Below are 13,421 nucleotides of genomic sequence, written 5' to 3'. Positions count from 1 at the left end.
ACCACAGACCTACTTCCCATTTCTGTAATTATGTTATTCCAATTGCTTGAGGCTATGATAAGTGAAGCTGCTATGAACATTTGTGTGCAAATGTCTGTATGAAAACATTTTCATTTCTCTGGGATAAATGCCCAAGAGCGCAATTGCTAGGTTGTGTGGGAAGTCCATTTTTTGTTTCAAGAGGAGCTAGCTGCCATACTATTTTTCAGAGTAGCTGTACTAGTTGACTTTCCCACCAGCAATGTACAAGAGATCCAGTTTCCCTGCATTCCTTCTAGAGATTGGTGTTATCACCATTTTTTACTTTATCCATTTTAAGAGATCTATAGCAATCTCTCATTGTGGTTTTAACTGCATTCCTGACTGGCTAACAAAGCTGAATATCTTTTCACACCACGTCAACCTTAAATACACCCTCTGATGAAATGTCACTTCTTGTTTTGTCCATTTTATAATAGGGTTGTTTGTGAGTTTTGAGGGTGCCTATATTCCAGATACAAGTCCTTTATTGAACATGTGATTGGTCCATAAACATTCTCGAATATTTTGAGTTGGTAAGGGCTTAAAACATAAAATCCAGTGCAGGCTGGAGTTCAAAGGATTAAATGGATTTTCAAGAATTCAGTTACCCTGTGCTTTATTAAAGCAGCAGCAACAGAAAGCCAGGACCCTGCTTTCACAGAAGAGAAAGCTATGGACAGATGCAAGATCAGGAATATTATAGAAGTGTGGGCTGTGAACAGGACAGGGAAGAAGGGTCTGCCAGAGGGAGGTCCCCTGCAGAGGCTCTCTGCAATCCTTTTAGAGCCCATCCATCATCGCTGCAGCTCACGCGCCACCTTGTGGGCTTTGTAATCTCAGCAGAGTCCCAGAAAGTACAAGTTCGTATTTGCAAAACTTCACATATCCTCACCCCGGTGTCTCTAGAGAAATTAGCAACACATGCTATTTACTCCCACTCACTGAGGCATTTGTCACAGATGGCCGCTTCCAGGAGGAAACCCAGTCTAGGTGGCTCTCCCTGCCTTATCCTTTAGGGCTGGCCAAGCACCAGGGGGAGGAAGGATGGCGCAGGCACCACCTACACATGTGAATCTCATGCTAACACTTCACTGTGGAGCCTTACAGGTTTTCTCACAGGTGCTCCGGCTCACCCAACACAGGAGATTACCTGCCTTGAGAAGGAGCCAGAGCAGCCTTTCTTGGACTCCGTTTACCAGGATAGAGCCGAGATGGCCATTTCCCTGGTGTGTGCTGCCCTAGCATGGGTCAGAGAAGGCAGACCTCAGCCCTGTCCCAAGTTAGACAGTTGAGAACATCAGAACAGAGAGAGGACCAAGGAAAAGGGGGACTGTAGGGGTTTTTTATTCTGAATTAAAAATACTTTAAGTGACATGTGTTTAAACCACTTGATATGAGGACTGTCATCACATTCAGATCATCTATCTAACCCTGGATTCTTTCTTACTTCGCAGCCCCAATGAATAAGCAACATAAATGTGGTGGGAAACAGGCATGGGGCCAAGAGGAAAGCACGCGCCCCTCCCCACAGGGCCCCCAAGGCAGCTCCCAGAACTGCCTAAAACCTCTCAGATCACAAGTCAAAAAAACACTGAGACTATGCACCTGGAGCAAACATAACATTGTATGCCAGTTATACTGCAGGAATACAAATTGTAAAAACACTGAGATCTCCCTCTGTTCAAAGGCTGAATAATTCGTTATTGTACATATATACCACACAAGCATAAAAAGACAAATATCCACTTATATGAAGTATCTAAAATCAACGAACTCATGGAAACAAGAGAAGGTGATTGCCAGGACTGCAGAAGGGGAGTGTGAAGCTGTTGCTCGTGAGTGTGGAGTGGCAAGAAAGAGCTCCAGAGCTCAGCTGCACCTGTGCCCACCCATCACGCCGATCACAATACTGTGCTGTGTACATGAAGTCTGTTAAGAGGGGATCTCCTACTAATTGTTCTTACCACAATTAAAAAAGTAAAATAAATAAGGAAACTAAACTTGAATCAGTTTAAAGTAATGTTTAAGGATTTTATTTATTTGAGACAAAGAGCATGAGTGAAGGGGTTTGGGAGGGGCAGGAGAGGGAGAAGCAAACCCCCCTGAATGTGGAGCCCCATGTTGAGCTCAATCCTGGGGCCTTGAGATCATGACCTGAGCTGAAGGCAGATGCTTAACCAAATGAGCCACCCAGGTGCCCCTCAGTTGGAAGTATTCTTAAGCTAATTCACTAAAAAGATATCACACATCACCTGGAGTTCAAACACCAGATCAACATTTATCTGATATGGAAAAAATGAATTACCTTTTACGTCTTGCAGTGGGAAGGAAGCCCTGAGAAACCCACTTCCAGAGACTTAGCTCTATAAGCCCCTGGCAACAAGCCTTGGAAATCCCTTTCACAAAAATGGCGCCAAAGGCAAAGACGGAAGCCCCTGCCCCCCTCTAAGCTGAAGCCAAAGCAAAGGCTCTAAAACCCAAAAAAAGCAGTGCTGAAAAAGGTGCACAGTCACAAAAAAAAAAAAAAAAAAAAAAAATCCACATGTCACCTACATTCCAACAACCCAAGACCTTGCATCTCCAAAGACAGCCCAAATATCCCCGAAAGAGCGCCCCAGGAGCAGCAATCTTGATCACCATGCCATCAACAAGTTCCCCTATCAGGTCAGCCATGAAGAAGATAGAAGACATTCTATTCTTGTGTTCATTGTGGACGTCAAGGCCAATAAGCACCAAATCAAACAGCTTGTGAAGAAGCCCTACGACATTGATGTGGCCAAGGTCAGCACCTTGTTCACACCTGATGGAGAGAAGAAAGCATATGTTCAACTGGCCCCTAGGATGCTTTGCATGTTGCCAACAAAATTGGGGTCATCTAAACTGAGTCCATCTGGCTATAAATCTAATGTAAAATTTTTCACCAAAAAAAAAAAAAAAAAAGTGTAAGAAGAAAGAAACCAACTACTGTATTGTATGCTAAAAAAAAAAAGTCCAGATATCAGGGACCTGCCAGAAGACAGTCAGCTAGTTAGTGCTGAACCAGGATTGGAATCTAAGTTACTTAACCTGGTTCTGCACAAAATCCGCATTTCTGAGAAAATGTGGATATTTTCCACATATATTTAAATATATTTTAAATAGAATTACATATTTTGTAAATACGTGGGATGTCCCAATACCTTGCTTCCCTGAGTGCCTCATGCCAGGGGTCAAGGGTTTTTTTATGGGCAGTGAAACAGCACTGTCACCTTCCCCAGCCTAGGTAAGTTAAAAGCTGATATCATAAAAGGAGAAAGCTCAGCAGATAGGAAAGTGCCCACACGTCTTTTATTTGAACTCAAAATCCCCAGCTGGCTACTGACTCCCCTGCTTCCTCAGGGACGCAAAGAGAGACCAGTAGAGGTATTCCCTCGGTCTGGTCTTCCCCGAGGCCACGGAGGAAAGCCCGTGCTGGAGGTTGGGGCAGGCTGCCTACTTCCCACCCCTGCTGGAGGCTGACGCAGCTGTGGCCTCTGAGGGGCTCCAAATGGGATCCTGGGGAAGGAGGAGAGAACATGTGCTGGGGGGGTGGGGGGGGTGCAGGATCAGAGGCCTGGAAAGGAGGGCAGCTGCAATGCAGGGCGGGGGTAGAACAGTCAGGAATGGTCAGAACCAGCGGCCGAGATAGCTCAGTTGGGAGAGCGTTAGACTGAGGAATGGTCAGAACCAGAGAAGCACTGCAGACGGACAGCCAGGCCTGCGGGAGCCCGTTAGTTTAGGGGGAAATCAGATCTTCACCTTCTGGCAACTTGCCCACAGCGCGGGGACGTGAGAGCTGACAGTTTCATTTTAGATTTTTGCAAACTCTGCCTTTCATTTCCTTGGGCCTGCCCTTCTGAGCCCGGTGGAGGCGAGGTGCCGAGTCCTGCCGAGATGGAGCCCACTGGCCACCCGGCGGGGATGACGCGCAGCCTCCTCGGTCCAGGTCCAGGGTGGGCTCCACTCCCAGGCGGCTTCAGGCCCTGGCCTCGCCCCGGCTTGCCCCGGGCTCCCCTCCGGCCTCGTCCCCGGCCTCCCCCCTGGCCTCCCTCCTGGCCTCCCTCCTGGCCTCCAGCCTCCCCCCCCGCCCGCCTTCTCTCCGCCCTCCCTCCGACCACCCCCTCCCCCACCGGCCTCCCCCCGGCCTCCCCCGCAAGACCTCCCCTCCGACCTCCCCCTCGACCTCCCCTCCGACCTCCCCTCCAGCCTCCCCTCCAGCCTCCCCCCGGCCTCCCCTCCGACCTCGCCCCGGTGGGCACCAACCAGGCTCTACTCAGCACCCGACCCGGGTAATCCCGCGACCTCGGCGGCTTGACGCGGTAAACCTTCCTCACTCAGGCTACGACCAAAGGCACGGCGCAGGACTCAGGCCTCCCTCCGCCCTCGGTTTCCCAGCTCACGTGGGCAGGTAGAGCCTGGACGGTTCCCGACAGCTCTGCAGGCGCCAGGCCCGGAAGCGGCGCCTACCAAGCCCACTCGCATTTTATTGGCTAGGACAGGCCACGTGACCGGGCCTGACTGCGGGGGCTGCTGGGAGCTGTAGTCAAATTGCCCGTGAAAAAGCAGACGTCCTGGAGGGGTCGGATTGTGTGTGTCATCATCGACATGATTTTCCCTATTAAGAACTTTTTCTAAGACTTGTGGGTATCTTAACCTTGCTGGGGGAAAATGGGGAGAAGTCCTTCTATGACGCTCTTCTGAAGCCTGCCTGTGATGTGCTAGGAAATGCTTTCTTTTATTTTTTTAATCTCTTTTAATTCTACTTAGTTAACATCCAATGTGATTTATTTCAGGTGTACAGTATAATGATTCAATAATTCCATTTATCATTCGGTGCTCGGCATGACAAGTGCAAAAGGGGGTTGGGGAGTTAGGTTAAAGAGATACTAGGGACTTAAGGAAATGCTTAATTTTAGAGCTTGGCGGTATCTGCCAGTGAACACATTGTTTTCATTGTATAGTGCTTTAGACCTTTTGAAGCGATTTCTCAAACATTCTTTCATTAGATCTTCTCATCACTTCTAGCAGTGTCTATAGACTTCATTCAGACAAGGATTATTGACTGCCCATGTTCCCAGGCTCTGGCCTGAGTAGTGGGGGTGCTTATGAGACAGAAGATGCCCACCCTGCACCATGCCTGCATCCCTGAAGGGCAGCAGCTTGTGTTCACAAGTGTAAATCAACAACGTGCAAGGTATTTTCAGATGCTGCTAAGACCTCAAATAAACAAAAACAGGGTAGTGAGATGGAAAGGAGGCTGTCCAGGGACAGATTTAAAATGTACCTGGGATTTGTTTTAATCGGGTATGGTAAGATGACAGGCAGGGAGACAACTACCCCAAAAGGAGAGTTTATTACTCACAGCTCCCGAGAGAAGAGGGCACACTGTGCCCAGCAAGCCCCATGGGGAAGCACCAGGGTCAGGCAGGAGACCGGAGCAGCCAGGGAGAGCATGGTAGGAGACTTTATTGTGGGTTTCACAGGAAAGAATGTGTAAGGCAGGTAGACACGCTGAACAATCATAGGATTCGATGGTGTGAATAATTCTGGACTATGGGGGTCCCCAGTCATCCAGCACCTAGCCCTAGGGCTGTGGGACAGCGGGAATGTGGGCTTGGTACATGACAGTGGTCAGGGGTATGGGCCTGGTTTGTGCTAACAAGCAAATTGTTTACTTTCTCTAAGAATTAGCTAGCCCTGGGAGGGGTAGTCTCTCCAGGATTGGCCAGGCCCCAGGATCGCAAAGCATCATAAAATATAGAAAATAAGAAACGTGATTAATATAATTTGACAGTAGGTAACTACATGTGGAGCAGAGGGTGAGCAAAGTCCTCCCTGTTGATATGGCAAAGAAAAGGTGCCAGCCAAGCAGACAAAGATGGAGAGGAGACACGCCAGGCCGGGGCAGCAACAAGGTCAGCCCATCTCAGTGTGCCTGGAGCAGTGAGTGTGGACAGGCAGCAGGGAATGGGGCCGGACAGGCAGGGCTCTGGAGGCCATGGCCACTGGATTTTATTCTAACTACAGCAGGAAGGCATTAGATGGTTGTACAAGGAGCAGTGTGGTCCCATTTGCATTTTTAAAAGGTCACCCTGACTGCGGGAGGAGAATGGATTGAAAGTAGGAAGCAGCAAGATTGGGTAGGAGGCAGTGCGCCTCAGCATCACTTGGGCAACAAGACAAAGAGCCATCCCCTGCTTTGTTTATCTAATCCCGACACCGTGTCCTACCTACACTTTGTGTGACTTAGCTCAAACATGGCCTTCAGCAAAGACATTATTCATTTGTCACTTTTCCCCCCTAAATCTAAACATTTCCAGCTCTCAAAGTGATCCTCCCTTGCTTGTCTTGCCCGTCTGCTACTGCTCACAGAAAGGACCCCAGGAAATCCAGTCTTTTAGCTCAAAACTACCTATATGAGTTGTCCAGTGTATGTGCCCAAGTTTGGTAAATATGGAAATGTCAGTAAAGTTTAGGTTAACCTTGACCCGGCCAGTCTGGGAGATCAAGTCACCATCAGTGCTCTGTGCTCAGCTTGTGAGCACTGTAGTAATCTTCCAGAACTCACTCTGCAGGTGGCCTGTAGGTGCCCTCCCTCTGATGCACTCAGAGGGAAAGTCTAGGGGATTGCTTGTCATTTGCCCAGGAATGCTACAGGTGAGTTTGTTGGCCGGTCAGGAGAAGCAAGTTTCCTGCCCACATACCCCACTGCCATCATGGTGTGCGGGGGTTTTGGAGAATCCAGGAGCAGAAGCAGAGCATCTGACCCTGCCATCTGCGGACCGCCCTCATCAGTGCCCGTGCCCTGGCCCAGGGGGACCGTCTCCATGGCCAGCACCTCTCGGGAGCCCGGGCTCTCAGGCCAGGGGTTTGCGGGACCTAACCTCCTCAGCCATCAGTCTCCTGGGGCCTGGAAAACGTCTGTGGGTTCAGAATAAAACCTGTGAATGGTTCCCAGACAGACAAAGCCTCCAATCCAATGAGCTGCTCATTGTTGGAAAAGACCAGTGTGCTGGGAGGTGTGCAGCTGCACAAACAGTTTTTGAGTCGTGGTGACCCCAGGTCAGGACACCAGCCAAGGGGACTGCTTGTGCCGCAGATTACAGGTGGCACTAACTGAACATCCCCGATGGATGGCATCTTTTTACTGCAGGCCTTGCTGCCAATTTTCCCCGAAAGACCTTGAGAAGAAAGCCTACAGACAGTAGTCGTGGTCCCTAAAAGCTACAGAGAAACTTTCTTTAATAGATCTGCTGTTTGGGGCACCTGAGTGGCTCAGGTGGTTGAGCATCTGCCATCAGCTCATCTCATGCTCCCAGGTCCTAGAATGGAACCCCATGTCTGCTCCCTGTTCAGTGGGGAGTCTGCTTCTCCCTCTCCTTCTGACCCTCCCCTTGCTTGTGTTCTCTCTCTCTCTCTCTCTCAAACCCATAAATAAAATCCTCTAAAAAAAATAGATCTGCAGCTATACGTACATGCACCGGGGATGTCCTGCGCTTAAAAGACACTGAGGAGTATCCTGCAGGCAGGAAGGTGGAGCTGCATGCCCCCTGCTTGGTGGTGGCTGGGTGGGCTGTGGGGAGACTGTACCCCTCTCTCTCTTTCTCTCTCTCTCTCTCACCCAGCTGCCTGCATCATACTGCTGACTTCAGGATGAGCAGATGAAAACTCTCAGAGGGGTAGCCTCGGCAGGACCTGCAACACAAAGGTGTATTTGTTGCCAAGCTAGTCATTCTCTGCCTCCCTGTTTCTTGGCGGTTTCACAAAACCGTTTGGTTGAACTTTTGCCCAGCTTCTGCTCAGGATTTGCACGTTTCTTGCAAACCAGCAAAAATTACTATTCATTGAGAAGCCATTACATGTAAGGCATCATTTCTGGCCTTTATGTATTCTTACTTGACCCCTCAAACAACCCCGTGATGTAGGGACTCTTTCTATTTCCCATGGAAACACACACAAAATTTAAATAAGTTATCAAGGGCCCACAACTCATGTGGTGGGTCAAGACTTCACCTCAGATCTGTCTCTAAACCTCATATTCTGTTCACTGTGTTTCATCTGCTTAACTGCCACCCCCCAACCCACCACTGACCTTGGTCCCTCCCCCGCATGTCCTGAATTTGGCTCAGAGCCTTGATTTCACCCACCCCACCCAGGGTCCTCTCCCCTAGGTCTACAGCATGCTTTTGCTTTTGGCCTAATTAAGAGATAAATGTTAGACAAGTTTATGGTTCAACCTGAAGTTCTTTCATGAAATATGGGACCTCCTGCACGCTGCAGTGGCATTCCACAGCTGGGAGCCCGCAGAACTATAGAAAGACAGTGGTCACACAAAGCAACAAATGCCTTCTGGTGGCTCTCCAGGCTCCCTGCGATGTGGTATGGTCCAAGAGTCTTCCCTACAGCCCACAAATCTCATGAGCAAAAATATTCCTGGATAGCATCCGTGAGGACAGAGCCAAATTTCAACCCTTGGAGGGAGAGGTTTTATTTTCAGAAAATCTGTATAATATTAGCAGTTGCAAATTCCAACACATAAAACCAATGGACCGACTTATAACACCTCTGTTCCCTTATACCTGTAGGAAGCCAATATATCATATATTTGAGTGGCCATTTCTCTGCTTTCTCAATTATTCAGGACTCGTATCTGCATTTAAAAACTGGCTAGGGATCCCTGGGTGGCGCAGCGGTTTGGCGCCTGCCTTTGGCCCGGGGCACGATCCTGGAGAACCTGGATCGAATCCCACGTCGGGCTCCCTGCATGGAGCCTGCTTCTCCCTCTGCCTATGTCTCTGCCTCTCTCTCTCTCTCTCTGTGTGACTATCATGAATAAATAAATAAAATCTTTAAATAAATAAATAAATAAATAAAAACAAAAAAAATAAAAACTGGCTAATGCATGCATCAAGAAAATGCAGGAATTTGAGCCCTGCTGACATACTTGTATTATCGGAGCAATTATTTCATTCAAACATTTGCTTTACTGTGTGTAGAGACAGAGTCAGAACATGTTCTTAGAGATCCACTAACCCAAATCCCTCATTTTTAGAAATGAGATAATACAATTACAGACAATCCATGAAGTGAAATAAAAGTCACAGTCAGGTATTATTTACAATTCGTGAGGCAATTCTTCTCTCTTCAAGACAGAAGAATGGCATCCCGCAGCTGGCTGGCTGCAGCTTTTACAGCCATTCTGAGGGAAGATCACAGGAAGTTGTGCATGTGGTAAGGTTTAGGACATCCTGAATTTTCACCCGATTTGAAAGGAAAATAGAGCTTTGCATTTAAAGAGCTTTATAAATCAACAAGCAGAAAGACTCAAAAATACCTCGGTAGCAGCATGGCTCTGCATATGTATGACAAAAATCACCTTCTAATGACTAATTTTTTAATTACTAAACTTAGAAGAAATACTATATGCTCTATTCCTTTTAACTCCAAGCTTTGCCAATTTCAAAAGAAAACATTTTAAGTAGCCAACAGCACATTTCTTCATTTTGACTCTCGTTTGTCTAGATCACACAAAGTCGTTCTCTCCCAATTTCTAGAAGAGGCAGCTCATGTTCATCATCCTGAGGAACACTGCCAGATGACCATCTGGGAGGAGGAGATTTCCAGGAGCTTCTCCAGGCCTGCTGCCTTAGAGTTTACGGTGTTGTATTTTCATTGTGAATCAGCATCTCTTCCCCAGCGGTCTCTGTACGTCCTCAATAGCCTGGGACCATTCTTACATCTTTTGGCATCTCTGGTACCTGGCACATGGTCCAGTGCCACAGAGGTGCTCCAGTCTATCCAGAGCACAGAAGTCATCCACCTGTCCTGAACCCAGGACCTGAGCAAAAGCACAACATCCCAGTAAGAGGTGGGGTGGGAATCTCAATCTCTAGAGGTTTCCAAAAGGATTTATTTCCTGCCTCTTCTGTCTAGAATATTAGTTTTGGTTCAGAATGACATGCTGGACAGAATAAAGACCAGAATGCATGATGGAGCCATTGCCCAGCAGACCATTACCATCACTGCTCAGTGGAGTCACCTGAGCTTTCCAATGAACAGTTTCTAATATAACATTGTTATAAGGCTAAAATATCCTTTAATTACAATAATTTAATACATTCTGCTAAGCGAAACCGTGTTGGAGTCACATCAGACTCCAGCAGAGCTGTCTTCTGCAGAGAAAGCCATTCATTACCAGCCTTAAGTGGTTTGCTTTAGGTTCTATATTGGTGGGGAGGGGTGCCCCCTTTTTAAGAAATTATTTCTCCTTAAAGTGAGGCTTTCAAAAATGTGTCTCTTAATCACTTATTTTTCTTAATGAACACAGAAATTCATCTTAAACTTCCTCCTCACAGCCTCCTCCTGACCCTGAGAAGAGGTGGGAAGAGAAGTTATCTTTTTAGGACCTGTCCCACAGAAACCGCCCTCCCCAACCCAGCCCCTTGCACCAGCAACTGGTAGGTAGCCTCTGAAGTGGGTGTATTAACACCTGTCCCAGGGGCTTCCTGCCTCTTGTCCCCCCGCCTCACTCCCTACCCCTTACCTCTCCCTCCATGGTTTAGGAAGAGTGGAGCTGGATGCTCAAGTCTTTGAGGGTGTACTTGTCTTGGAGCAATGGAAAAGAGGGGGTAAGTGATAGAACTTCTCCTCTGAGTGCCTCTTCCTGAAAATAGCCTGGTTCTGACTATAATCCTCCACATCCCGGGAGCAAAAGGGAAGCTCGCCTGCACCCCTCAGGGCGGGTTCCCATGCTGTGGCAAGTGCTTCAAAATGAACTCTTCCTTTTTTTTTTTTTTTTTTGAACTCTTCCTTTCTTATTTCAAAGTCTCATCTGCCAAACTCAGCAAGCTCTTCAATTGTCTTCTTCTGTGTTTGTGATCTGCAGTATTAGAGCATGAGTAGAAAACATCCAAGCTGTGAATGACCATGAGGAAGTGAAAACTGTGCTTCCAGTGCCACAGGGGATCAGTCTGCATTTCCAACAATACTGAACACACTTCAGGACTGACTTGACCAAACCCTGGAGAGGCCTGTGAACCTCTTAGCCAGCTGCAGACCACTCCAGAAGCACTTGGGCTGCATCTTTCTGCTGTGGCCATGTCCCCACCCACCCTCAGAACTTAAATGCTGCCCCTAGAAAAGTAGGAAGGAAGAACTCCAAACTGATATGAAGTTTCTATCACTCTGGCAGAGCGGTACCTCAAATTTGATATTAAATTTTGAAAAACAAGTCACGTTTCGTAACCTGATTTGTAAATCAAAGTGTGAGCCCAGAATACATGGAAGCTTATCCAGAATCTGCAAGAAGACTCATACAGTCATGAGCTGGTAAAAAGCTCTCCAGATAGAACCAAGTCCACTGGAAGCAGTGGCTGTAACCCAAGATGGACAACCAGACTCTCAGACATCATGGCTGACCTGCAAAAGCAAGTGACAAAGCAGACAGGGCCTCAAGGTGTGTCTGGGCAGACAGAAGGACAGAATCCAGGGCTCAGTGTGATGGGGTCATTTTATGCATCAACCTAGCTAGACTACAGTACCCAATTGCTTGGCCAAACACTAGTCTGGATACGGGAGTCAGGGTATTCTATAGATCCGATTAACATCTACAATCAGTTGACTTTAAGTGAAGAAGATTGTCCTCCATAATGTGGGTGGGCCTCATCCAATCAGTTGATGGCCTTAGCAGCAAAAACTGAGCATTCTTAGAAAAAAGGGGGATTCTATCTCAAGACTGTAACACAGACATCCTACCTGGATTTTCAGTCTGCTAACCTGCCCCACAGATTTCAGACTTGCCATCTCCTGCAATCTCATGAACCTATTGCTTAAGTGCTCAAGAATAACACATTTGTATCTGTGCCAGTATTTTACAACAAAGCAGTAATTCCTTAAAACCTCTCTTGATAGATAGATAGATAGATAGATAGATAGATAGATAGATAGATGATAGATAGATAGATGATAGATGATAGATAGATGATAGATGGTAGATGATAGATAGATAGATAGATAGATAGATGATAGATAGATGATAGATGATAGATAGATGATAGATAGATAGATAGATAGATAGATAGATAGATAGATAGATAGATGATAGATAGATGATAGATGATAGATAGATGATAGATAGATAGATAGATAGATAGATAGATAGATAGATAGATATAGCTAGCTAGATGATAGACCCTATTGGTTCTGTCTCACCAGCTAATCCTGCCTGTTACACCCAGGATACACCGTAGAGTCCAATATTCAAATCTGAGCATGGTACAGAAATGACAAGGAATCTCAGAAACCCTCATGGATATTGGTGTATCGTGAGGACAGCGTAAATTCCGCCACCCCAGAGAGGGTCCAAAGGCAGCAGAGACTGACTCCGGAGGGGTGGGGGGGGGGCATTGAAGGTGGTGTTAGGAAAGAGTCTTCAGCTGTCTTTCTGGATTGATGACACAGAATACCAAATCTAACTAATGCTTGCCCTCAAATTGGATGTAATCCTGGAGAAAGGGAAAAAGGGGAACAAGAAATTATGGTGACTGGTCCAAAAAGGTCTTCAATACAAATTAAGTTCAGATATTTTAAAAGTTCGCGGTCTGAGACTTATATTGACTCTACGCATCTATGGTTTTTAACCACAAATTATATTTCCCAATGTAAGTATAATCCAATTCCCTGTACACATGACATTTGTTGCCGGTGGTAGCAACAAGCTCCAGTGATAGCTAATAGAGACATTGTATAAAACCTCTACAAATAGATCCCTCCTGCAGGAATGTGTAGTCACACCTCTTGCTCTAATTCCAGCCCCTCATTCTTCTGACAGTTTAACCTGGATTCTTGAACTTCCATCACTCAGTCTGTTCGCTGCGCGGTAGTCTGAACTCCAACACCCTCAAACCAGTGTTCCTGAAGTTGCAGCGCCTGATTTCATCGCCCTGCCTTAGCAAAACCTCTGAACTTGATCTTTGGACAATTTCCCTTATAGCATCTACCCACCCAACCCCATGCTATCCCTCTATCCTGCCCAGGCCCTGTCTTGGCACCACAAGGTTCCCTGCAGTACACAGACACACAAGACTTTATGAAGTAAGCTCCTGCCCACAGACATGCAAAGAAGAGCAGGTCAAAAAGACAAGACTCTGAAGAAAAGAAGGTAAAACCGTGTGTGAGATGGGATCTCCACATTTCACATCAAGCTAGATGAACATATCATGGTTGCTAAGGTACCAACTCACATATTTATTCAGAGCTGGCCGCAGAAATAATTTTCAGTTTCAAGGCACTGGAGAGAGTTGATATGAATAATACATTTTTGTCTATGCCAATATTTTAAAACAAAGCAGCAGTATCTTATTTGTTCAAATCTGTCTGTGTTT

Source organism: Canis lupus, chromosome 16, assembly GCF_003254725.2.
Source record: "Canis lupus dingo isolate Sandy chromosome 16, ASM325472v2, whole genome shotgun sequence".
NCBI lineage: Eukaryota > Metazoa > Chordata > Mammalia > Carnivora > Canidae > Canis > Canis lupus.
This window is presented reverse-complemented; position numbering follows the sequence as displayed.